Source organism: Eurosta solidaginis, chromosome 5, assembly GCF_040869045.1.
Source record: "Eurosta solidaginis isolate ZX-2024a chromosome 5, ASM4086904v1, whole genome shotgun sequence".
NCBI lineage: Eukaryota > Metazoa > Arthropoda > Insecta > Diptera > Tephritidae > Eurosta > Eurosta solidaginis.
This window is the reverse complement of record NC_090323.1, coordinates 148,226,824-148,250,534: the sequence shown is the minus strand read 5'-3', so window position 1 is coordinate 148,250,534 and position 23,711 is coordinate 148,226,824. Positions and strand designations below refer to the sequence as shown.

The 23,711-nt window shown below is 37.1% G+C and overlaps 1 protein-coding gene across 3 annotated transcripts in view; it reads left to right on the top strand.

Annotated features, from left to right (window-relative positions):
- Positions 1-589: 589 nt before the first annotated feature.
- Positions 590-23,711, top strand: part of LOC137253779 (adenosine deaminase 2-like) — an 89,253-nt gene continuing 66,131 nt past the window's right edge. For all 3 annotated transcript variants that reach the window (XM_067791225.1, XM_067791226.1, XM_067791227.1), the window contains exon 1: positions 590-985. The gene's annotated coding sequence lies outside the window, so the exon portion shown is untranslated. The remainder of the gene's footprint in view (positions 986-23,711) is intronic.

Here is a 23,711-nt window from a genome sequence, read left to right as displayed (position 1 = left end):
TTTACACGCACCCCGATATTTTTGCACACGCATTAGCAGTCGACCCGTATTGTAAATTATTACCGTTAGTAGTATTAAGGAATGTTGAAAAATCATTTATGATATCTTAAAAAGCATGGATCCGAGAAATAAAAGCAACCTCATCGACTCTGTAAGTCTATCTTACAGTTTTGAAACAGTATGTAAGCATACATGTCTTTTCTTACTCATTTCAACAGCTAGAAGGCTGATATTTTACCCGATGCTTACTTATATGGCATAAGTTATTATTATAATCAATCGTTTATCAATATGGTATATATTCCATACAACTTATTGTACAGATTTTATGAATATTCCGTCCTAACTCGGTCCTCATGGACCGGCCAGTTCAACCTAACCTTCGTCCTAACTTTTTTTTAGGATAAAGTTCGATCAATTGGAGTTATTTTCAATCCCTGGTTCTCTGAGAAATGTTTACAAAACAAAAAAACTATTCTGCGTTCTTTGCCGCTCTCTGCTTCATCAATTATCGCCAGAATCATTGTACGTATAGTGCCGCCGACTTTTTTAAGACAGCCACTTTCAGTTTTACTGCTAGCTTCTGAGCATAAAAATGTTATTTTTATAATCGTGCGCCGGCAAATTGATCGTTCTTTGAAAGAAGTACATACATACAGATTAGTCTTTATTTTGTTTTGCATATATATGTACCCCGTTTGTGCTCTTGTATCCAATATTGTATAAATGGTTTAAGTGAGGAAATAAAAAATAATAATAATAAAGAAAACAAGAACTTAGTGCAGCGCGTCATATTCATTAAAATATTAAAAGCAATAATTAATGCAATTAAAAAAGAAACGTATGAATAAATGTGCAAGAATTTAATTGAACTAAATAATTGATAATTAAAAAATAAAAATTAATTGAAAAAAGTGTAAAAAAGTTATTTGAAAAACTTCACTTAACAGTCAAACAAATTTTGCCGTAATAGCTAAAACTGCAGGTAAGCAAAATATTGGTATGTTCTTATGATCAATTAGGCAAAAAAGTCGGTAATAGTCTAGTTTAGGGGTCGACTGCTAATACGGTACCAAAAATATCGAGATAGGTGTCAAACGACGCGTCTTGACATCAGTATTTATAATCCGAAGGTGGAAAATAAAAATTTTAACTCATTCAAAAGATATTAACGAAAAGCCGAAAAAAGACCCGCGGGTACCTCCGAAACCTGGGGTGGGATCCATAGTATTTTTGCGCAGAACACCTTTCTGCGTTGGCGGCCTTCGGCCGCGTTTATAAAAAACAACCCTGGGCTACGCCATGCCAAGTCCGGGTGTGTGGTTTAACCGTGGCTACCGCCCCGGTGATGCACAATTTTTTTGGTGGTTACTAACACAACAACAACCACATGAAAATCGCCAACTTCAACTGCAAATATCTCCGGACAGTGATACTATTTTTGGTAGCGTATTAGCAGTCGACCCCTCAACTAGACTATTACCAAAAAGTCTAGCGTCGCTGCCGCTACATTTCGCGTTGCTCAGGGCCGTTTTCACCATCTCCAATTAAGTTAGATAACACAGGGTGACCAACTAATGGTTAAATCGATAATTGTGAATATTTTGTAGACAAATTGCAAAAATCTATTGAGAATAAAGGACAACTAACCTAACAGCTGACTTTTGTTTACACTTTTTCCTTGCACCTAATTGAGACGCAAAGCTTCAATTAGTTTCGAGAAAATTTCGATAACGTATTATTAACTAAGGTAGTAGAGCAGTTTAGGGGCCCACCCTAAAGTTGGGCCAAGATTTTCGAGTGATGTATCAAAAGACGCGTATTAATCTCGAGAACAATAATCCTCTGTCCGGAGATATTTGCAGTTGAAGTTGGCGATTTCCATGTGGTTGTTGTTGTGTTTGTACCCACAAAAAAATGTTTGCATCACCGTGGCGGCGCAATTTTAGGGTGGGGCCACCAAACTGCACAATTACCATAACTAATTTAAGTTTGTGTAAAAAAAAAATTGCTGCAGATGCATATGTGTAAAAGTAGAAGTATCCCCAGGAAAAAAATCGAACCTTATATAAGCCTTATTTCATATGACCAAAAGGCTTATGGCATCATACCTTAACTCTATAAAGAATATTATATGTATGGCGTATTCCTTATAACATTTCTTATATATCTGTACTTATGTCACACCGAAGGTCGTGGGTTCAACTCCCGCTCAAAGAAACATCAAAAATTTAGACCCAAGTTGTTTCAATTAGAAACAAGTTTTTCTAGCCGGGGTCGCCCCTCGGAAGTGATTTGGCAAACACTTGAAGTGTATTTCTGTCATGAAAAGCTTTTCAGTGAAAACTCATCTCCCTTGCAGAAGCCGTTCGGAGTCTGCGTAAAACATGTAGGTCTCGTCTCGCCGATTTGTATTGAGAATTAAAAGGAGCATGATACAAATTGGAAGGGAAGTTCGGCCTAAAATCTGTTTGGAGGTTATCGCGCTTTACATTTTTTTTTATGTCATCAGACCTAAGGTTTATCTGAAAGATAGCGTTATGTATAAGGATTATACTTACTTACTTAATCGGCGCTTAATCGTTTAAACGGTTATGGCCGTCCAACAAGGCGCGCCAATCGCTTCTTCTGCCAACTGGCGCCAATTGGTCACACCAAGGGAGTATAAATCGTTTTCCACCTGGCCCTTCCAGCGGAGTGGGGCCGCCCTCTACCTCTGCTTCCATAGGCGGGTTCATAGAAACACTTTCTTGGCCGGAGCGTTATCTTTCATTCGCATAACATGGCCTAGCCGGCGCAGCCGCTGCGTTTTAATTCGCTGGACTATGTTGATGTCTGCGTAGGGTTCGTACAGCTAAGGATTTTAGCTTATATAAAATGAGGCTAACATAAAGAAGTATTATAAGCCATTAAAAAGAATATAATAACTTTATTATAAGGCTTATGGACCAAATAAAATTAGACTTGCATAATGTCTTATTGTAAGATACTGCTTGCCGTAAAGGCATTTTATATAAGGCGTATAACGCACTAAGAATCAGTCTTACATAAAGCGTTTTAATAAAATAATACATGGAGTACAATAACCTTATAATAAAAGTAAGATCCAATTTCCTAAAAATATGACGAATATTTATCGACTAGAGCTGGGTTCTATTCATCTTGTATCCTTTAAGTTAAGGCAAAGCTCCAAATAATTAAAATTAAGGCAACATTTACTTTTTATTTTTTGGTTTACCATAGGGCATACGTCTTTTTTGAGGCATACATAAGCCTAAAATAAGGCGTTTTTTAAGACGTATGATGTATTTTTTTTTTACCTTATTCTAAAGTTTGTCTGCCAGGAGTGAAACCAGTATTCCTTATTGCTTACAACCGCTTATGCCAGTTTTTGCTTGGTTCGTTCTTATTTCGAATAAACAATTGTAAATAATCAACAAAAGTGAAATAAACAAATGTAAAATTAAACGTATATTTAATAAAAATGTAAATTAGCAAAACAACTAAAAAAGTTTTAAAAGAAAAAACATTTAATTAGAATCATTTTTTTACTAAGATAAAACACGTTTTTATTCAAACAAAAGCCCACTCCTCCCAATTTTCATTAGCTTTAATTGGCGAAGAATATACATCTGTAGTAATAATTGACTCTTAAACACTTAAGTACACACACATGGGCGACCCCGCTTAGAAAAATTTTCTTCTGAAAAAACTTGTTTCTAAAATTTTGATGTAGCTTTGCGAGGGGCGTGAACCCAGGATTTTCGGTGTGGTAGGCGGAGCACGCTACCATCACACTACGGCGGCCGCCCTTGTTTTGCTTTGTTTTATTTATTTATTACTTTAACCAATAATGCTCATTGCTTTTAAGTATGAAAGAACTTCTTAACGTAATTTTTTAATTTTAATTTACATATTTAATAATTTCAAACCAATTCTATACAGTTTTGTAGCTCAATCAGTTTTAGGTTCATAAACTACAAATTCTAGTTCTTTCACAGTTTGGGAGCCGTATCGTGTCATACGATCACGGATGGAAGACCACTTTAACGATAAATATGAATCTGTCAAACCATTTGTAAAAATATAAAAAAATTATAGAGCTTATGAGTGTGCTTGGTCCCAAGTTCAAATATCTTTGCAGAGATATTACGTTAAAAAAAAGGTTTCGATGATGGATCGTATAACACAATTCAGGCCCATACAAAAAAGATTTTTTCACACTTTGCATGGAGAACGGTAACATATAAACCTTTTTTTTTTGGGTATAAGATGATCTATAGCAAGCGTACTAAAGGAATTTGACTAACAGAGCCCAACGACAACATTGCCGATAAAAAGGTAGGCGGCTTCCTTCCTGGAATTAAAACAAATAGTACGAGCAAGATTGGTTTTTCATTGATATATGAAAAAACATAGCAATGCAGTAAAATTCAAGATTGCACTGCTAAAGCAACAACAACGGCAAGTAACGAAGTACTATTAAACAATAGCAGGTGTAGGCCGTCCAGCAGAGAATGAACGTTGATCGATGCCGTTCGTTTGATTGTGTGACATGCCGGCACTAACGCAATTCTAACTTGGGTCCTTAAAATTTCAAAGCATGTTATGATCATTTTGCATACCGAAATCGATTCTGCTGTTGTTGGGAGCCAACGTGATGTTGGGATCCATGGGGAGCCAAAAGAGACATTGTATAGGCACCCTTAGGCTGCAGGCCACTTCATGTAAATATTAGCCTAAATGAAGTTACCTATATACCGGGACCATTTTCCGGAATTACGTATACGCCTGAAGTGGGCAACATGAAGGGTTTCACTTGTATGAGAAGTGAAAATACATCTAAAGAGGAGACATCATTCGGCATCAAAATCCTCGGGACAAAGATAGTCGTGTAAAGGCACTGAGAAAAAGAAACAGATCCCAAATGGGGAGTGCTTATGTTCAACTTCTTTCGGTTTCAATGCGGTCTAAACAAGATACTCGATATACCTTAAATAATTTTGTTTATAAATGAAAATTTATTAAACATTTATTAGCATATGAACATTCCTTGATACATACATACACATGTACATATGCTATAGCGAATTTTTTTCTTATACCAAGGGTAGCACATTATTAAATAAATTCATAAATCTCTGCTGATGTTAGCATAATTCCAGCCGCTACCACACTTATAATCGTCTTATGCCTTTCTTTTCATCTCTTCTAACCAAGTTTTTCTCTTTGTTTTAGCATTGACTATCTTTGTTTGACTGGCGCCTTTTACTTTTTAATCAATTTTTATTAATCAGCAAAACACAACAATGCATTTCCTACTTATGGTAACGTTTTTATACTCAGTTGAGCAGAGCTCACAGAGTATATTAAGTTTGATTGGATAACGTTTGGTTGTACAAGGAATCGAGATAGATATAGACTTCCATATATCAAAATCAGCAGGATCGAAAAAAAATTTGATTGAGCCATGTCCGTCCGTCCGTCCGTTAACACGATAACTTGAGTAAATTTTGAGGTATCTTGATGAAATTTTGTATGCAGGTTCCTGAGCACTCATACCAGATCGCTATTTAAAATGAACGATATCGGATTATAACCACGCCCACTTTTTCGATATCGAAAATTTCGAAAAACCGAAAGAGTGCAATAATTCATTACCAAAGACAGATAAAGCGATGAAACTTGGAAGGTGAGTTGAACCTATGACGCAGAATAGAAAATTAGTAAAATTTTGGACAGTGGGCGTGGCACCGCCCACTTTTAAGAGAAGGTAGTTTAAAACTTTTGCAAGCTGTAATTTGGCAGTCGTTGAAGATATCATGATGAAATTTGGCAGGAACCTTACACCTATTACTATATGTACGCTTAATAAAAATTAGCAAAATCGGAGAAGGACCACGCCCACTTTAAAAAAATTTTTTTTTTAAGTAAAATTTTAACAAAAAATTTAATATCTTTACAGTATATAAGTAAATAATGTCAACATTCAACTCCAGTAATGATATGGTGCAACAAAATACAAAAATAAAAGACAATTTCAAAATGGGCGTGGCTCCGCCCTTTTTCATTTAATTTGTTCAGGATACTTTTAATGCCATAAGTCGAAAAAAAATTTACCAATCCTTTTGAAATTTGGTAGGGGCATAGATTTTATGACGCTAACTGTTTTCTGTGAGAATGGGCGACATCGGTTGAAGCCACGCCCATTTTTTATACACAGTCATCCCTCTGTTCTTCCGCATGGCCGTTAACACGATAACTTGAGCAAAAATCGACATATCTTTACTGAACTTAGTTCACGTACTTATCTGAAATCACTTTATCTTGGTATAAAAAATGAACGAAATCCGAGTATGACCATGCCCACTTTTTCGATATCGAATATTACGAAAAATGAAAAAAATGCCATAATTCTATACCAAATACGAAAAAAAGGGATTAAACATGGTAATTGGATTGGTTTATTGACGCGAAATATAACTTTAGAAAAAACTGTGTAAAATGGTTGTGACACCTACCATATTAAGTAGAAGAAAATGAAAAAGTTCTGCAGGGCGAAATAAAAAACCCTTGAAATCTTGGCAGGTATTACATATATAAATAAATTAGCGGTATCCAACAGATGATGTTCTGGGTCACCCTGGTCCACATTTTGGTCGATATCTGGAAAAGGTGACCACCTATACAACTACCACCACTCCCTTTTAAAACCCTCATTAATACCTTTAATTTGATACCCATATCGTACAAACATATTCTAGAGTCACCCCTGGTCCACCTTTATGGCGATATTTCGAAACGGCGTCCACCTATAGAACTAAGGCCCACTCCCTTTTAAAACACTCAGTAACACCTTGCGTTTGATACCCATATTGTACAAAAGCATTCTAGAGTCACCCCTGGTCCACCTTTATGGCAATATCTCGAAAAGGCGACCACCTATACAACTACCACCACTCCCTTTTAAAACTCTCATTAATACCTTTAATTTGATACCAATATCGTACAAACACATTCTAGAGTCACCCCTGGTCCACCTTTATGGCGACATCTCGAAAAGGCGTCCACCTATAGAACTAAGCCACACGCCCTTTTAAAATACTCATTAACACCTTTCATTTGATACCCATATCGTACAAACATATTCTAGAGTCACCCCTAGTCCACCTTTATGGCGATATCTCGAAAAGGCGACCACCTATAGAACTAAGGCCCACTCCCTTTTAAAATACTCATTAACACCTTTCTTTTGATACCCACATCGTACAAACAAAGTCTATAGTCACCCCTGGTCCACCTTTATTGCGATACCTCGAAAAGGCGTCCACCTATAGAACTAGAACTAAGGCCCACTCCCTTTTAAAATACTCATTAACACCTTTCGTTTGATACCCATATTGTACAAACGCATTCTAGAGTCACGCCTGGTCCACCTTTATGGCTATATCTCGAAAAGGCGACCACTTATACAACTACCACCACTCCCTTTTAAAACCCTCATTAATACCTTTAATTTGATACCCATATCGTACAAACAAATTCTAGGGTCACCCCTGGTCCACCTTTATGTCGATATCTCGAAACGGCGTCCACCTATGTAACTAAGGATCACTCCCTTTTAAAATACTCATTAACACCTTTCTTTTGATACCCATATTGTACAAACAAATTCTAGGGTCACCCCTGGTCCACCTTTATGGAGATATCTCGAAACGGCGTCCACCTATGGAACTAAGGATTACTCCCTTTTAAAATACTCATTAACACCTTTCATTTGATTCCCATATCGTAGAAACAAATTCTAGAGTCAACCCTGATCCACCTTTATGGCGATATCCCTAAATGACGTCCACCTATAGAACTATAGCCCACTCCCTCATAAAATACTGTTTAATGCCTTTCATTTGATACACATGTCATACAAACACATTCCAGGGTTTCCCTCGGTTCATTTTCCTACATGGTGATTTTCCCTTATGTTGTCACCATAGCTCTCAACTGAGTATGTAATGTTCGGTTACACCCGAACTTAACCTTCCTTACATGTCGTATTTATTTTTGTTGTCATCTCGTTTCTGTTATCACGCCAGGGACCCAAATTGTTACACCTTTAATAATAAGTCTTTCAGAAAAATTTATAGCCGGACTTTAAATTTTTTCGTCCAAAAAAATTATTAAATCCGCACTTTTATTCGTTTATTTTATTTTATAAGTCCGATAATAAAAGTTAAATCCAGAATTTCATTTTTTAAGGACAGAATAAAGGTCCGGCCATATAACTATGGAACGGCTCATCCAAAGGAGACGAAATTGTTTGTTGTTTGTATTTGTTTTATCCTTCTTAATTAAACAGAAAGCGATGTATTAAATTTTAAGGAAATATCTCAATTGGATCAAACTTTTTGGTTGAGAATTAGCTGCAAGTTTGCTATGGAAGGTTATAAGTAAAATACTGTGAGAGTTGGTTTTAGTTTTCAATGACAAATTTCTGGTATTAGTAGCAAGAACTTTCAATTGATCATTAAGGCTTCAAATATAGACATTTAGAAGAATCTATTGATACAAACTTCATTTCCGTTCCGGGATTTTATTTGTTCTTAAAAAATGTAAGTGTAAAGACCGAATTTTACTTTTTTTCGGTATTTAAGTTACTTCATTGCGCATAAATAAAATACCGGATGAAGGTCGAATCAGATTCGAATTTTACTTTTTTTTAATTAATTTAAGGTTCGAAAAAAAGGATGCATGACTCGTCATGAAAATGGTATGGAAATCCCTGGGATTGCACGAATTTTCACCTCGGATAATTTTTTCACCTGGACCTTTTCGTCTCAAAAAAAGAAAATAGTTATTTAAATTGGTGCCTGTTTTATGCCGGTGTATGAACCATTCGAATTTTAATGACACTGCACAACAATGATTTTGCAACAAAATAACCATGATATTTTTTCGAAGGGCCATTTTTCACAGATATATTTTTCTAAAGAAACTCATGGTCCAACTAGTCAAGGTACTTTTAATTTGCGTTTGAAAGTTAAACCGGTCACAACTAGCCCATGTGAGCAGAATCCTGTATGGTTCTTAAAAAATATTTGTTCATATAAAATAAGTAAAATTTCATACTAACACTTGGAAACGCTATCATTTCTCCTTACACCACTTTTTCACATTTTTCCCGAAAGTACCTCGTACTTGCTACGTGTTGATGCAACATGTTGCTAAAGATTTTTGCGGAATTTTCTCATTAGGTGTACAAAAACTGGGAAGGAGGAATATTTTCAACCAAGTTGCAACTCGTCCACATTTGTTGCAACCTTACCAAAGGCCCCTTATAACCCCTTAATCTTTAACTGCAAACAAAAAATAATTCTAATGTGTTGGACTATAAGTTTGTTCAGTAGAATGATCTGTATGATGTGTGTTATCTGAAAAATACCATGATTATTCTGTTGCACGAAAAAGTTCAAATTTTGTTGGACTGTTTAATTAAGCCGTACCTACATCAAAAATTTTGCCATATTGTCAAAATCCGATATAGGCATATATGTACGTCGTACACACTTTAAACTTGGTCACAATGGTCGCTGTTTATTTTATATTCAGTTCAGCAGAGCTCACAGAGTATAATAAATTTGATTGGATAACGGTTGGTTGTACAGGTATAAAGGAATCGAGATAGATATAGACTTCCATATATCAAAATCATCAGTATCGAAAAAAAATTTGATTGAGCCATGTCCGTCCGCCCGTCTGTCCGTCCGTCCGTCCGTCTGTCCGTTAACACGATAACTTGAGTAAATTTTGAGATATATTGATCAAATTTGGTATGTAGGTTCCTGGGCACTCATCTCAGATCGCTATTTAAAATGAGCGATATCGGACTATAACCACGCCCACTATTTCGACATCGAAAATTTCGAAAAACCGAAAAAGTGCGTGGCACCGCCCACCTTTAAAAGGAGGTAATTTAAAAGTTTTGCAAGCTGTAATTTGGCAGTCGTTGAAGATAGCATGATAAAATTTGGCAGGAACGTTACTCCTATTACTATATGTATGCTTAGTAAAAATTAGAAAAATCGGAGAACGGCCACGCCCACTTTAAAAAAAAATTTTTTTAAGTCAAATTTTAACAAAAAATTTAATATCTTTACAGTATATAAGTAACTTATGTAAACATACAACTCCAGTAATGATATGGTGCAACAAAATACAAAAAAAAAAAGAAAATTTTAAAATGGGCGTGGCTCCGCCCTTTTTCTTTTAATTTGTCTAGGATACTTTTAATGCCATAAGTCGAAAAAAATTTACCAATCCTTTTGAAATTTGGTAGGGCTTAGATTCTAGGGCGGTAACTGTTTTCTGTCAAAAAGGGCGGAACCGGTTGAAGCCGCGTCCAGCAGACGACGGTCTGTCCTTCCGCTCGGCCGTTAACATGGTAACTTGAACAAAAATCGATATATCTTTACTAAACTCAGTTCACGTACTTATCTGAACTCACTTTGTATTGGTATAAAAATGGCCGAAATCCGACTATGACTACGCCCACTTTTTCGATTTCGAAAATTACGAAAAATGAAAAAAATGCCATAATTCTATACCAAATACGAAAAAGGGATGAAACATAGTAATTGGATTGGTTTATTGACGCAAAATATAACTTTAGAAAAAAACTTTGTAAAATGGGTGTGACACCTACCATATTAATTAGATGAAAATGAAAAAGTTCTGCAGGGCGAAAGCAAAAGCACTTGAAATCGTGGCAGGAATAGTGCTCGTGATATTACATATATAAATAAATTAGCGGTACCCGACAGATGATGTTCTGGGTCACCCTGGTCCACATTTTGGTCAATATCTCGAAAACGCCTTCACATATACAACTACCACCACTCCCTTTTAAAATACTCATTAGCACCTTTCATTTGAGACCCATATCGTACAAACAAATTCTAGAGTCACCCCTGGTCCACATTTTGGTCGATATCTCGAAAACGCCTTCACATATACAACTACCACCACTCCCTTTTAAAACCCTTATTAATACCTTTAATTTGATACCCATATCGTAAAAACACATTATAGAGTCACCCCTGGTCCACCTTTATGGCGATATCTGGAAAAGGCGTACACCTATAGAACTAAGGCCCACCCCCTTTTAAAATACTCTTTAACACCTTTCATTTGATACCCATATCGTACAAACAAATTTTAGAGCCACCCCTGGTCCACCTTTATGGCAATATCTCGAAAAGGCGTCCACCCACAGAACCAAGGCCCACTTCCTTTTAAAAAACTCATTAACGAAAAGTGTTAATGGTCCACATTTTGGTCGATATCTCGAAAACACCTTCATATATAAAACTACCACCACTCCCTTTTAAAACCCTCATTAATACCTTTAATTTGATACCCATATCGTACAAACGCATTCTAGAGTCAACCCTGGTCCACCTTTATAACGATATCTCGAAAAAGCATACACCTATAGAACTAAGGCCCACTCCCTTTTAAAATACTCTTTAACACCTTTCATTTGATACCCATATCGTACAAACAAATTTTAGAGCCACTCCTGGTCCACCTTTATGGCAATATCTCGAAAAGGCGTCCACCCACAGAACTAAGGCCCACTTCCTTTTAAAAAACTCATTAACGAAAAGTGTTAATGGTCCACATTTTGGTCGATATCTCGAAAACGCCTTTATATATAAAACTACCACCACTCCCTTTTAAAACTCTCATTAATACCTTTAATTTGATACCCATATCGTAAAAACACATTATAGAGTCACCCCTGGTCCACCTTTATGGCGATATCTGGAAAAGGCGTACACCTATAGAACTAAGGCCCACTCCCTTTTAAAATACTCTTTAACACCTTTCATTTGATACCCATAACGTACAAACAAATTTTAGAGCCACTCCTGGTCCACCTTTATGGCAATATCTCGAAAAGGCGTCCACCCACAGAACTAAGGCCCACTTCCTTTTAAAAAACTCATTAACGAAAAGTGTTAATGGTCCACATTTTGGTCGATATCTCGAAAACGCCTTCATATATAAAACTACCACCACTCCCTTTTAAAACTCTCATTAATACCTTTAATTTGATACCCATATCGTACAAACACATTATAGAGTCACCCCTGGTCCACCTTTATGGCGATATCTGGAAAAGGCGTCCACGTTCTCTAGGCCTACTCCTTTTTAAAATACTCATTAACACCTTTCGTTTGATACCCATATCGTACAAACAAATTCTAGAGTCACCCCTGGTCCACCTTTATGGCGATATCCCTAAATGACGTCCACCTATAGAACTATGGCCCACTCCCTCTTAAAATACTCTTCAATACCTACACACAATACTCTTTAATACACATGTCATACAAACACATTCCAGGGTTACCCTAGGTTCATTTTCCTACATGGTGATTTTCCCTTATTTTGTCTCCATAGCTCTCAGCTGAGTATGTAAAGCTCGGTTACACCCGAACTTAGCCTTCCTTACTTGTTTATTTCTAATCTCATAAAGATAGCAAAGGTTCTTGTTTATTTTTATTGACCAGAAAAAATATTGATTTATGACAGGTTAACTACGAATTTGTTAATAAAAAATTGATAATAATTTATGAATAGCAAATAGCAATCTGTCATATTAATGATAGTATTAGTATAGTATGCAAATATTAAATTTAAAATCATACCTTTGTTAAAATCACACAAAGACGATTCGGAAAAAAATATTGTTATCTTATTCAGAAGTGATTTGGCTGAAGATCATTTAATTTATTATTTATATATTTTCTATTCACAAATGATAGATTGATTTAATCTTATAAAAAACAAGTAAAGGTATCCAAGTTCGGGTGGCACCGCCCGTTTAAAAAAAATGTCTCCCCATTTCCTCTTACAACAAAACTTGATAATAAATGCTTGCATCGATTGTAACAATATTTAAGTGAGTCTCAGTCTGACTTTTGCAGAGGCTGTACGACTATAGACAATATTTTTGTGCTTTCTAGCATTGCCCAATTTTTTACGTAATAAAAGAAAATTTGCCTTTTTTGTAGATTTCTCGTGTGCTTTTGATACGATTCCCCGCAACATGCTCTTTTATCTAGCTCCTATGGTCTTTCAACTCTTGGGATTGAAATTTTAAGATAAGTCTACGCTAATAGGTCTTGCAATGTTCTGTTTGATGGCAATATGTCAGAACCTTTCCCTGTTAATCACGGTGTCCGCCAAAGCTGCCTCTTAAGCCCTGTTCTATCCTCTTTGTACTTAAGTGACCTAAATGACTATTTGTGCGGGGTTGTCAGGGTTAAGAACATTAAGGTGAAGGTGCTTATGTATGCAGATGATCTGGTCTTGCTTGCGGAATCACCGGAACAGCTACAGGAAATGATAAACTCCCTTTACAACTATTGTAGTCAATGGGCACTAACTGTCAACTTGAACAAGTCAAAAATCATGGTATTTATTAAAGGTGGTAGAGCCCCCGGCTCATGGAAATGGATCTACCGTAGCGAAGTTATTGAAGTAGTTAACGAATACAAATACTTAGGTGCACTTCTCATTTGTCAACTATCTTTTAGTAAACATTTGGACCCAAAGCTAGTGGATGCTAAAAACGCTATTAACGCAACGTGGCTGAGCTCTATTAAGAACCCTCGGATCTGTTTGTCGCAGAAAATCAAAATCTTCGAGGCTGCTTCCAGGTCCATTATGTTTTACGGCGCGCAGGTATGGGGGGTTAGCGAATTCGACCAAGTTGAGGAACTTCTTAGATTTTTCGCAAATAAACTGATATTCCTTCCCTCTAATACGGCAAAATACATGTTGCATCTGGAAACACGCTTGCAGCCCCTATATTTACATACGCTTCGCCTGCACATGCTCTATATCGCCCACTGCTTTAGCTAATTAAATGACATACTTGCGCGTATTCTAGCAGAGGAGACTTCCAACCTGGGGATTTCTTGGATAAAAACTTGGAAAGAACTTGCCAACACCTTTCATTATGCAATTGCCATCAGCTAATATACAGTCCTTCACTTCCTCGCTCTTAGAACGCTTAGCTGAGTATAATACAAATAGGTTCCTCGAAATGGCTCGGAAGTCCACTACACACGACCTTTACCCGGCCCTTGTGCCGTTGGAGAGTATGTATTTCACTGATGATTACAATGCATATGCAGGCAGTCTGATTCTCCGGGCACGGGGAGGTTTGTAGAATCTAAACGCAATAATCTATAAAAATATATCGTCTCCTCTTTGCACAGGATGTAACTCGCAGGAGCCAGAAGACGTTTTTCACTTTATTGGCACATGTCCGATATATAACAACATTCGTTCCCTTTACTTTGGTAAAAGAACTTTAGATATGGCCAAGGTGGTTGCCAGTTTAAACGGATTTAACTTCGAGGCTCTGGCCAAGTTTCTCGCGGAAAGCTTTAAAATTAGAGACTTATTATTGAATAAATTTTTGTAACTCGATAGTATTTTATTTAACACGTGGTGCGACACACAGCATACTCTGTTATTGTCGCTAGTATCTACTTTAATTTATTTATTTAAGTGTTTTGATGTACGCAAAAGCATAAATCATACTCTGTATCTGATTTTTTGGAAAAAGTAAATGTATACTACTACTACTACTACTTGATAATTGAAATATCATTGACTCAAAACTATTTTTTGCTAAGTTATAGCTTACTATTCTAGTCTACGGCCCTTTTAAATTTGTTTTATATCTAAATTGCCGTGGTCTTTAACCGATCCCGTCCATTTTTACTAGAAATAATTTCTGCTATAACGAAAATAGGTGTACACAGTTTCATTACGATCCGTTAACTTTTCTTCGAGATATGGCTTCCGAGTCATAGAAAATTGCTTAGTCATAAAAGGGGCGGAGCCACGCTGACTTTTTCCTATTTATTGTTACAAATCTACTTGGGAAATGAAATACCAATGATATAAAGCTCTTTTTTTGCAAAGCATTCCATATAGTAAAGGCAACCTCTCTGCCGAATTTTGTTACGATAGCGATTTTTATACTCAGTTGAGCAGAGCTCACAGAGTATATTAAGTTTGATTGGATAACGGTTGGTTGTACATATATAAAGGAATCGAGATAGATATAGACTTCCATATATCAAAATAATCAGGATCGAAAAAAAATTTGATTGAGCCATGTCCGTCCGTCCGTCCGTCCTTCCGTCCCTTAACACGATAACTTGAGTAAATTTTGAGGTATGTTGATGAAATTTGGTATGTAGATTCCTGGGCACTCATCTCAGATCGCTATTTAAAATGAACGATATCGGACTATAACCACGCCCATTTTTTCGATATCGAAAATTTCGAAAAACCTAAAAAATGCGATAATTCATTGCCAACGGCGGATAAAGCGATGAAACTTGGTAGATGGGTTGATGTTATGACGCAGAATAGAAAATTAGTATGATTTTGGACAATGGGCGTGGCACCGCCCACTTTTACAAGAAGGTAATTTAAAAGTTTTGCAAGCTGTAATTTGGCAGTCGTTGAAGATATCATGATGAAATTTGGCAGGAACGTTACTACTATTACTATATATGTGGTAAATAAAAATTAGCAAAATTGGATTAAGAACACGCCCACTTTTTAAAAAAAATTTTTTTTAAATTAAAATTTTAACAAAAAATTTAATATCTTTACTGTATATAAGTATATTAAGTCAGAATTGAACTCCAGTAATGATATGATGCAACCAAATACAAAAATAAAAGAAAATTTCAAAATGGGCGTGGCCCCGCCCAGAATAGAATGTCTAGAATACTTTTAATGCCATAAGTCGAACAAAAATTTACCAATCCTTAAATTTGGTAGAGGCATAGACTCTATGACGGTAACTGTTTTCTGTGAAAATGGGTGAAATCGGTGGAAGACACGCCCAGTTTTTATACACAGTCCACCGTCTGGCCTTCCTCTCGGCCGTTAACACAATAACTTGAGCAAAAACTGATATATCTTTACTAAATTTAGTCCACGCACTTACCTGAACTCACTTTATCTTGGTATAAAAAATGGCCGAAATCCGACCATAACCGGGCGGATATCGATATCGAAAATTACGAAAAATGAAAAAAATGCCATAATTCTATACCAAATACGAAAAAAGGGATGAAAGATGGTAATTGGATTGGTTTATTGACGCAAAATATAACTTTGGAAAAAACTTTGTAAAATGGGTGTGACACCTACCATATTAAGTAGTAGAAAATTAAAAAGTTCTACAAGGCGAAATCAACAGCGTTTGGAATCTTGGCAGGAATACTGTTAGTGGTATTGCATATATAAATAAATTAGCAGTACCCGACAGATGATTTTCTGGATCACCTGGTCCACATTTTGGTCGATATAGCGAAAACGCCTTCACATATACATCTAAGTGCCACTCGCTTTTAAAACCCTCAATACCTTTAATTTGATATCCATATCGTACAAACACATTCTAGCGTCACCCCTGGCCCACCCTAATGGCGATATCTCGAAAAGGCGTCCACCTATAGACCTAATGCCCACTCCCTCTTAAAGTGCTCAGTAACACCTTTCGTTATTTACCCATATCGTACAAACATTCTAGAGTCACCCCTGGCCCACCCTAATGGCGATATCCCAAAAAGGCGTCCACCAATAGACCTAATGCCCACTCCCTCTTAAAATGCTCAGTAACACCTTTCGTTTGATACCCATATCGTACAAACATTCTAGAGTCACCCCTGGCCCACCCTAATGGCGATATCTCGAAAAGGCGTCCACCTATAGACCTAATGCCACTCCCTCCTAAAATGCTCAGTAACACCTTTCGTTTGATACCCATATCGTACAAACATTCTAGAGTCACCCCTGGCCCACCCTAATGGCGATATCTCGAAAAGGTGTCCACCTATAGACCTAATGCCCACTCCCTCTTAAAATGCCCAGTAACACCTTTCGTTTGATACCCATATCGTACAAACATTCTAGAGTCACCCTTGGTCCACCTTTATGGCGATATCTCGAAAAGGCGTCCACCTATAGAACTAAGGATTACTCCCTTTTAAAATACTCATTACCACCTTTCATTTGATACCCATATCATACAAACACATTCTAGAGTCACCCTGGCCTACCCTAATGGCGATATCTCGAAAAGGCGTCCACTTATAGACCTAATGCCCACTCCCTCTTAAAATGCTCAGTAACACCCTTCGTTTGATACCCATATCGTACAAACATTCTAGAGTCACCCCTGGCCCACCCTAATGGCGATGTCTCGAAAAGGCGTCCACCTATAGACCTAATGCCCACTCCCTCTTAAAGTGCTCAGTAACACCTTTCGTTTGATACCCATATCGTACAAACACATTCTAGAGTCACCCCTGGCCCACTCTAATGGCGATATCTCGAAAAGACATCCACCTATATACCTAACGCCCACTCCCTCTTAAATGCTCAGTAACACCTTTCGTTTGATACCCATATCGTACAAACATTCTAGAGTCAGCCTTGGTCCACCTTTATGGCGATATCTCGAAAAGGCTTCCTTCCACCTATAGAACTAAGGATCACTCCCTTTGAAAATACCCATTAACACCTTTCATTTGATACCCATATCGTACAAACACATTCTAGAGTCACCCCTGGCCCACCCTAATGGCGATATTTCGAAAAGGCGTCCACCTATAGACCTTATGCCCACTCCCTTTTAAAATGCTCAGTAACACCTTTCGTTTGATATCCATATCGTACAAACATTCTAGAGTCACCCCTGTCCCACCCTAATGGCGACATCTCGAAAAGGCGTCCACCTATAGACCTAATGCCCACTCCCTCTTAAAATGCTCAGTAACACCTTTCATTTGATTCCCATATCGTACACACACATTCTAGAGTCGCCCCTGGTTCACCTTTATGGCGATATCTCGAAACGGCGTCCACCTATGGAACTAAGGATCACTCCCTTTGAAAATACTCATTAACACCTTTCATTTGATACCCATATCGTACAAACATATTCTAGAGTCACCCCTGGTCCACCTTTATGGTGATTTCGCGAAAAGGCATTCACCTATAGAACTAAAGCCCATTCCCTTTTAAAATACTCATTACCACCTTTCATTTGATACCCATATCGTACAAACACATTCTAGAATCACTCCTGGCCCACCTTAAGGGCGATATCTCGAAAAGGCGTCCACCGATAGACCTAGGGCCCGCTCCCTCTTAAAATGCTCAGTAACACCTTTCATTTGATTCCCATATCGTACAAACACATTCTAGAGTCGCCCCTGGTTCACCTTTATGGCGATATTTTGAAACGGCGTCCACCTATGGAAATAAGGATCACTCCCTTTGAAAATACTCATTAACACCTTTCATTTGATACCCATATCGTACAAAAATATTCTAGAGTCACCCCTGGTCCACCTTTATGGCGATTTCGCGAAAAGGCGTTCACCTATAGAACTAAAGCCCATTCCCTTTTAAAATACTCATTACCACCTTTCATTTGATACCCATATCGTACAAACACATTCTAGAGTCACCCCTGGCCCACCTTAATGGCGATATCTCGAAAAGGCGTCCACCGATAGACCTAGGGCCCGCTCCCTCTTAAAATACTCATTAACACCTTTCATTTGATACCCATATCGTACAAAAAAATTCTAGAGTCAGCCCTGGTCCACCTTTATGGCGACATCCCTAAATGGCGTCCATCCATAGATCTATGGCCTACTCTCTCTTAAAATACTCTTTAATACCTTCCATTTGATACACATGTCATACAACCACATTCCAGGGTTACCCTAGGTTCATTTTCCTACATGGTGATTTCCCTTATTTTGTCTCCATAGCTCTCAACTGAGTATGTAATGTTCGGTCACACCCGAACTTAGCCTTCCTTACTTGTTGAATTATAATATTTGTAAAATTGATTTTATTACAAGTGGGCGGCGTAACGCCCATTTTAAAAAATTTGTTTAAATTTTTATCGAGGGTCGCAATGTCAGTCCACATGTCAAATTTCAACTTTCTAGGTGTATTATTTACTAAATAATCAGATTTTTTGTGTTTTCCAAAATATTTTATACATAAAAAGTGGGCGTGGTTATCATCCGATTTCGCTCATTTTCAATACCACTCTATTCTGGGTCCAGATAAGCTCGTGTACCAAATTTGGTGAAGATATCTCAATATTTACTCAAGTTATCGTGTTAACGGGCGGACGAAAGGACAGGCGGACGGACACGACTCAATCAAATTTTTTTTCGATACTGATGATTTTGATATATGGAAGTCTATATCTATCTCGATTCCTTTATACCTGTACAACCAACCGTTATCCAATCAAATTTAATATACTCTGTGTGCAAAGCACGCTGGGTATAAAAAAGAAACAAAGGCCATAAATTTACTACTGATGGGAAAATTATAAAAACGAGCATTGCTATAAATGTATATTTTAGTAAACATATAAACAATGTGACATTAGAATAGACAAGGCAACACCTGTTTCGATTAAACTATACAAATTTCCTAGAAGCCTTTCCTTCTTTAATAAGTGTGACCATATATGCATTAAAACCTTTTGTTTTATTTTATTTTTTTATTTTTTGCTGTTTTCATACCATTAGTCTACCTGCAAGTACTTGTATATAAATACATATATAATTCCTTGTATTGAAAATAACACCGGTACATTTCTGACTTTATCAAATATTGAAAAAGCCAGCGCTGTCAGCCCCTATCAGCAAATATTTAAATTCGCTTTATCCCCGTATTATTTGAATCAGGTATCCAATATTTGGTATAGAAATCCCAAATATCAAAAAAATTAAGTGGTGTAAGTGAAGGGAGTAGACATGAAATTCAAAGTAGGAGCAAGAGTGGAGGTAGGAATTAGTGGGAGTGAAACAAAAATTTTAAACTCGCTATATTTCCTTTGGTATATATTTTCCGTATATGAGGTTATTTAGGTTGGGAAAGGTCGAAGGAGCGGATGTGGGAATGAGGGTGAACAAATATTTAAACTCACTATATCTCCGTTATTATTTGGAGGGGTATGCAATATTTGGTACATATGAAGATTCTATAAAAATATTTTAAATATTGTGTTATTTGGGTGGGAGAGTAGATGCCGTGGAATAAAAGTGTGAACTCGCAATATCTCCGTAAAGATTTGAAGCGGGTATCCAATATTTGGTATATAGGTTCCATATATGAGGTAAGTTGGGGAAAAAGGTAGAGGCCGTGGAAGTGGGGGAGCAGTGAGAGCGTGAACGAATTAAAAAATTTAATCTCAAGGCCTCTGTGATTTTTTGAAAGGGTATCCAATATTTGGTATATAAATTCCATATATTAAGTATTTTAGATGGGAGATAGAGAGTGGAATTGGGAGTTAGAGTGGGAATGGGAATGAATGAGGGAGTGAGATTGAGAGTGGGAGTAAGAATGAGAGTGGAAGTGAAAGCGGTAATGGGTTTGGGAGTGAGAGGGTAATTAGAATGATAAGGGATTTGAAATAAAGGCAATAAGGAAAGGCCAGAAATAAGAAGGAGAAATGGAAGAAAAAGTAGAAAAGTTGTATTGTATTCAATGATAAGGAGAGTCATAGAGGGCAAGGAAGTCCACTTATCAAATACAGTGCAAGACAATGTCTGCTGGGTACGCTAGTTGTTTATATTAAAAGTACTAGCTTTACCCGGCGTACGTTGTAACGCCCGAGATCGAATGAATGTTGCGTTATTTTTTCTGTTTTTTTTTTTGTTGATAATTTAATTTATTGTTGTGTAAATTGAACTGAATTTTGTACGAATATTTGGTGAAATTTTCGTTTAAAACATTTTATTATTGTATCTTATTGTAATGCATGTGTGTACACAATAGTTTTGGTTTATTCGTTCGGTGCAAAGATAAACAAATTTTTTGGTGCTCCAACTCTAGAGCAAGCATCATATAGCTGACCATGGGAAAAGCACGGACTCTCTAAATTTAAGCTTGCAACAGTAAGCGATTGTCCTTGTGCTTTGTTGATTGTAATTGCAAAAGCAATTCGTACAGGAAACTGTAAGCGCTTAAAATGGAATGGCAAATCTGTAGGAATCATTGGGATTCGTGATATGAGCACATCTTCTTTTACCGCTGATTATTGTTGCTTCGATTACATTCGGCATTAATTTCTAAACGCAAAGTCTGGTCCCATTGTACAATTTTGGTGGGTTTAAATTCCGAAGAAGCATGATTGGTGAGCGAATTTTCAAAGTTGATATATGCGCAGGCATTCCTTTTGGTTCTAAGGAGTTTAGAAATTCATTTGGATAATTCACAATTTTATCTTCATCTGTAACTATGTCGATCGATTTATATTTCGTCACTTCACCAGGAAGTTGGTTTTGAATGCGATCATTGATTTTGTTAACATGATCATTTTTTGGAGCTAAGATAGTTCGTTCGCATAGCCAAAAAAACATTTAAATGTAAAATTCTTAATTCTGAAATATGAAAAACTTTCGTCTTGAACGAAGGAACCCAGAGACAAAATTTGGTGATGATTGAAGTATGGCAAACACGTTTTCATATGGAACAAACACACAGAATTTGATTTTTATATATATAGATGTATATAGACTGAAGTAAACATTTTTTTTTAACGGCGGCAGATTACTAAACGTCCAAAAGGCATAACAGCCAAACTCAACAATGCAGTCAAACTTTAGTTGTTAAAATAACTTAAGTTTGTATGGCAGCCATAGTTTTTCCCAATTCCACATTTTACTGGAGGTGTTAGGACTTAATGTCACATAGCTCCTTACCAATTTTCATTATCCTACCATTACGACATCCAGATATAAGCAGTGTAAGATATTCCATTTGTATGGGAGGTGCCACGCCCCCTTTTCCCAATTCCATATTTTCTTGGTGGTGTTTGGGATTGACCTCATATCACTCCTTACTAAATTTCAATGTTCTGGCTTGTATACCTTCAAAGTTATGCATTACCAAAGATTCCATTTGAGTGGGAGGTACCACGCCCCCTTTTCCCAATTCCATATTTTCTTGGTGGTGTTAGGGATTGACCTCATATAACTCCTTACTGAATTTCAATGTTCTGGCTTGTATACCTTCAAAGGTATGCATTACCAAAGATTCCATTTGAATGGGAGGTTCCACGCCCCCTTTTTCCCAATTCCGCATTTTCTTGGTGGTGTTAGGGATTGACCTCATATAACTCCGTACTGAATTTCAATGTTCTGGCATGTATACCTTCAAAGTTATGCAGTACCAAAGATCCCATTTGTATGGGAGGTGCCACGCCCCTTTTTCCCAATTCCGCATTTTCCTAGTGGTGTTAGGGTTGACCTCATAACTCCTTACTGAATTTCAATTTTCTGGCTTGTATACCTGCAAAGTTATGCATTACCAAAGATTCCATTTGTATGGAGGGTGCCACGCCCCTTGTATATATCGAAATTATTTTTAGCCTAAAACCTTCCGAAGGAACCCATGACCAAAATTTGGTGATGATTGAAGTGTGGGAAATACGTTTCCATAGCGAACACACACACACACAGAATTTGATTTTTAACACGCTTTTATTTGCTTGGCCTGTATGTAGGCCCCGGTTTCTAGAAGTCTGATTCATTTGAAACTTTGCATACGTATCAAGGACCGATGACAATGCATTAATGTGGTGGTGTGGTGACGTAAGGTCAACGGCCATAAGGTCAATTGGCCTTATCACCACTTTGAATGGTCATAAGTTTAATTGAAACTTTGCACACATATCAAGGCTCGATGACAATGCATTAATATGATGGTGTGTTGACATAAGGTCAACGGCCATAAGGTCAATTGGCCTTATTACCACTTTGAATGGCCATGTTTGATTGAAACTTTGCACACGTATCAAGGGTCGATGATAATGCATTAATGTGATGGTGTGGTAACATAAGGTCAACGGCCATAAAGTCAATTGGCCTTATTACCACTTTGAATGGCCATAAGATTCATTGAAACTTTGCACACGGATCAAGGCTCGATGACAATGCAATAATGTGATGGTGGGTTGACATAAGGTTAACGGACATAAGGTCAATTGAACTTATGACCAACCGAAATGGCCATAGATTTGAAACCTTGCACATAATCCGAAAAACGCATTCCTTTATTAATGATAGAAGTGGATGCATGGCACATCTACGAAAGAGCATACTGGAGCCCTTTTTTAACAGGCTTTTATTAGCTTGGCCTGTATGTAGCGGAATCTTTGAGCTTAATTTTCACCAGTTTCTGGAAGTCTGATTAATTTGAAACTTGGCATTCGTATCAAGGACCGATGACCATGCATTAACGTGATGGACTTTGAATGGCCATAAGTTTTATTGAAACTTTGCACACATATCAAGGCTCGATGACAATGCATTAATATGATGGTGTGTTGACATAAGGTCAACGGCCATAAGGTCAATTGGCATTATTACCACTTTGAATGGTCATAAGTTTGATTGAAACTTTGCACACATATCAAGGTTCGATGACAATGCATTAATATGATGGTGTGTTGATATAAGGTCAACGGCCATAAGGTCAATTGACCTTATTACCACTTTGAATGGCCATAGGTTTGATCTGCCGACCCTTGGCAATTTCGGCGAAAGACCGCGTCCAACCTTCCTGCG